This window comes from Mastomys coucha, unplaced genomic scaffold, assembly GCF_008632895.1.
Source record: "Mastomys coucha isolate ucsf_1 unplaced genomic scaffold, UCSF_Mcou_1 pScaffold22, whole genome shotgun sequence".
NCBI lineage: Eukaryota > Metazoa > Chordata > Mammalia > Rodentia > Muridae > Mastomys > Mastomys coucha.
In genome coordinates this window covers 4,422,304-4,427,033 of record NW_022196905.1, presented here as the reverse complement: position 1 = coordinate 4,427,033, position 4,730 = coordinate 4,422,304, and positions in this window count along the sequence as shown.

Below are 4,730 nucleotides of genomic sequence, written 5' to 3'. Positions count from 1 at the left end.
TAGTATATCATTACAGAGAAGTCAGGGTAGGAACATGAAGCATCTAGTCATCTCTACAATCAGAAGCAGAAAAAATAATGCATGCATTCCTACTTGTGCCCCTGTCTCCACTTATATACACCTGACTCAAAATCAGGCAGTAGTGGTATCCACAATAGGTGTGTCTCTCATCTTGAATGACTCAGGCATTCACAGACATGCCCACAAGCCAACCTGATCTAGATAATCCTTCACTGAAAGTATTTTAAAGTAATTCTAGATGGTGAGAATCTAAATTAACCATCATAGAATGATTTGCTAGCAAGAGGAAGAGAAAGGTAAAAAAGAAAGATCTTCCTTCTTTCATGCCTTTTTGTTGGGGCCCTAAAGCCCCCGGCATGTTAGTCTCCATTTTGTCCCTGAGCCATCATCTATAACTAACACTCTTTGTCTCTTCCATTATCTTGCTTCCGCCCCTGCAATTGACTCAGGACATTTTATGATAGAGGGCTTTCTGGACACCTTACAATGAGGACATTCCTTTCTGAACTTTTCACAATGAAGACACTCCTTCCCGGACATTTTGTGATGTTGACATTCCAGTTATGCTGATGTATAACTAAACAATAATGTGGGTTTGGCCCGTGCATCTGGGCAAATACCTTTGTGGTCTGGAGTTTTAAATAAAGGTCTATGCCTTTCCCTAGAGTAAATTGAGACATGATCAGAAAATTTTTTGTCTTGTCTCCTTCCTTCATGTCTCCTTCCTTCACGTCTCCTGTTCCCAAATTTGTCATTGCAGTTCCCTCTTCTCAAGAACCCCGTTAAGTCCTGTAGGTCAAGGCAGCTGGTCCCGAGCAGTAGAGCTCTAGTACGAGGGCACCAGTGAAGATCACCGCAGTGTTTTAGTTAGGTTGGCAGACAAATTTTGTATGCACTGCAACCTGCCACCTCGACTAGGGATCCTGGTGAGTTTGTGGTGATCATGGGACAGGCGTTGAGTAGCCATGAACTATTTGTGGAAGGTTTGAAAAAGGCTTTAAAGGTGTGAGGCATAAAGGTAAAAGAATACATGACTTAGTTGCATTTTTTGATTTTGTTAAAGAGATTTGTTCACAGTTAAGAATTGTATCAGGTGAGAGGAATAGGGCTTAAAAGAAGAGAAGAGAGAGAGAGAGATGCTAGATATACAAATGACATGAGAGAGAGAAATTAAGAGAGAAGGAAAATGGATTTTGGAACTCTCTAGGAACAGAAGGAAATCGAGAGACGTCTTGCTTCCTCTCTGGCCCCTACAAGAGACATCCTTAGTTCTGGTTAGATCAAGTTCTCTACCCTCTCTGTATTGTCTGTCCATTGGTGCACCAAACTGTCCACGTGTCAATTTGTGTCTGCTTTTGTCTTGTGTCTGAATGACTGTTGTTCTATGTTTCATGTTGAAAAGAAAAAAAATGCTTAAAACTTTATTTGCTCACCATAGATCTCTTGATTCAATCTCAGTTTGCACAGTGGAAGCTTATTTAAGTTGCCCGCACCCATGGCCAGGAGTCAAGAACAACAGGACAGTTCCTGCTAAAGAACTGTTTTTAAGAGGCGTCAGCAGCTTCTTAGTTCTAAGGCAAATAAGCTGATAGTTGTTTTTTTCCTAGAAAAATCTCTGCAATTGTGATTATTGTGTTCAGTAAATGACAAAGTACTTTTTCTCTTGAAATTATAGCTATGAAAAATAAAAATTCTTCGATTGATCTAAATTTATAAGATTCATGTAGCATCTTCATTTAGTTTCTGACTGGTCTTTAAGGTATGAATATGCTCTGCATGTTTTGGTTATAGAGTATTACTTATAAGTCATTGAATAAGTTTAAAAATTTGTAACATTGGTAACAGAAAGTTAGCTTTAAATCAGCAACTCAGGGTTAGAATCATTTTAAACAACAACACGTGGCATGAACCACCCCAGGAAACCAGGTTTCTAAAGATATTTCTAAATTGAAATAGTATTTTATGTAATTCTTATCCTAGAAACTAGACTTATAAGGGATAAAATTTAAAACAATGTCTATTTATTTAATGAGTGTAAAGAGGGCATTTTTCCCGAAGCTGTGGAAATTGCCAGCCCGGGGCCCACCATGGCTGGGCTTCCCTCAGCTACAGATAGTAATGAAAACCAAGCCTTAGAGAATGGACAAGTATGATAAAGAACACACCCCCACTGCCCTGAGCCTGTGGCCAGGCAATGCCATAGATCAGCCTGCAGCCTTAGATAATGTAATGGTTTTTTGATATTGATTTTAAAGAGAATGGATTGCTTAAAATTCGGTTTTGCTTCCCAAAAGTTATGGTTATGCCTTATTATTACAAAAGAATCTTTAAAAAGTATGATTAAAATTGCCAGTTTTCCATTGGCTGCAGTTTGCAGTTTGGTTGAAAGCTTGGGATTCTTAAATCACCCATATTTTGTAGTTAGGATGATCTCAAGAGTAGTAAAAGTTAAAAACAGCTGTGGCCAGTATGGGCCTGCTGCCCCCTCATCACTCTTTCTTACAGTTTTTTAGAAGCGAAGGAAGGGCACAAGTTGCCAGTTCCAGGCTACAATTGAAGTAGCTCTCAAGACCTGCTTTAGATTTGTGATTTTTGGAAAATCATGTATTGTGCCTTCTCAGAAGAGAAATATCCTACAGTAATGTATTTTGAAACTTTGTATTTTAAATGTTTGTACTTTTCTTTCCTTGTAACTTCATTTATCCCACTTAAGACTGAGAGAGCAAGTTCAAAACTCAGTCTGCCATGAAAAGATGCTGCTATCCTGTGATGGTGTTTAAGGGCAGAAGCAAACACTGCTGTGTTTTAAGTAATAGAATATGAATGTTGTTCATAGTCCAAGCCTGAAGAGTATATGACTGAGAGGGTAGAGAACTTGATCTAACCAGAACTAAGGATACCTCTTGTAGGGGCCAGAGAGGAAGCAAGATGTCTCTCGATTTCCTTCTGTTCCTAGAGAGTTCCAAAATCCATTTTCCTATTATGCTGTATCATGGGCCAGGGAGATGAATCAGTGGGCTAAAGTGTTTGCCACATAAGCCTAAAAACTTGAGTTCTGGTTCCCGGCACCAGCATTAAAAGAGTGAATGTAGTAGCTCACATCTGCAATCCCAGGGTATATACAGTGAGATAGGAGGTTGAGCCAGGAGAATCATTTTGCCTATATATGCATGCTCTGGTTGCCCATACACAGATACAAACTGCTTTAATAGTTCAGTTTAATTCCTCCTGAAGTATTAGCCTTTTATACCTATAATAATGTATCTGAAAACTTTGAAAAAGAAACTATACAACTGTTTTAGTTCATAGGCATGCTGACTGCTATTTTCCTTCAGTATAAACTGACACCATTTAAAAAATTTTAATTTTATTTATCTAATATGTAGGAAAGATGAATGGCACCCATGCTGCAGCAGACAATGGGCAAGCTGTGGGAGACAGTTTTCTCTTACTATGAGGGTCTCAAGAATCAGACAGGGCAGCACATGCCTTTACCTGCTGAGCTTTCTTTGGCTGAACCAGTAGTTAAAAACAGTGTGGAAGAGGAGTCACTAGCTAGCTCCCAAGTTTGCATTCTTAGTTCAAGCGTGGCTTTTTCTCTTAAGCTTGAGGGCTGTTTTATTCAGAGTACTGACTAGATAATCATTTGGAAATGATGGTATCATGATCTAACAGAAGAATTACACCTGCTAGTCTCAGCTAGCATTTACCACCATAATTCCAAGCTCATTAAAGTAAGCGTGAAATTGTAAAATCTTACTGACATAAAAACTCATTAAAGTAGAAGACGAAACAAAAACAACACAATTCTGACAAATTAATAGTACTTTAATTTTATGTAAATGATGCACTCTCCTGCTTTGTTTCAAATCAGAATGTAAAGTATAATAAAAGGCAAGAATGTTTAACATTATAAAGAATTCACTACACCTAAGGCCACCTGATGCCTTGAAGTCTTGGCCTGCTCAGGCACTTGAAATATAATTAAACAAGTCTTTCAAGCAATTCTAAACCAAAATCTTATTTATAAACAAGTACAAACTGAATTCTCCATTCAGATTCAGTTCAATAAAGGCACACATTTTCTTCCTTTTCCCATCTGTTTACAATGTTTTATGGTAGGATGATCGATCTTAAAGTACCCCTATTATAGATCTGTCATGATTTGTACTGGTGGCAATGCCTGTACAACACAAGAGTCCACAGTTTAACCAGTTAGCATAGTACTAGGCAGTTTTCCTCACAACCAGATTTTCCTGAAATTTCAAGCCATTGTCAGGAGCAGCAGTATTGGCTAGGAAGTATTAACTCTTCTGTTGAAGTTTCCAGCAGAGAAATGGTCCACTGAGGCTTCCCTGTTGGCAGGTCTTGTCTTTCAGGCCTCAGTTTAGAGAGATACTCAGTTCATGTATCTGAAATAAAAGGAAGACCCTGGCCAATCTGCCCTTCCTGAACCACTAGAAGACCACAGTTAAGCAGCAGAAAGGCTGGAATGTACTTCCCCCATGGTTGCAGATGAGAAGGGAATAAAAAGAGAACAGGTCAGTGGAGATCAGGTGTCCAGCAGTGTATGAATAGGATAACGGGTGCAGGAGCACTAATGATGGCTTCAGTTGTTCATCTAGCTGGTATGTACTGCCCACCAGAACCATAAGAACTGCATTAAAATGACAAGGAATTTCTACTGATTATCTGGTTTTGGAAAAACA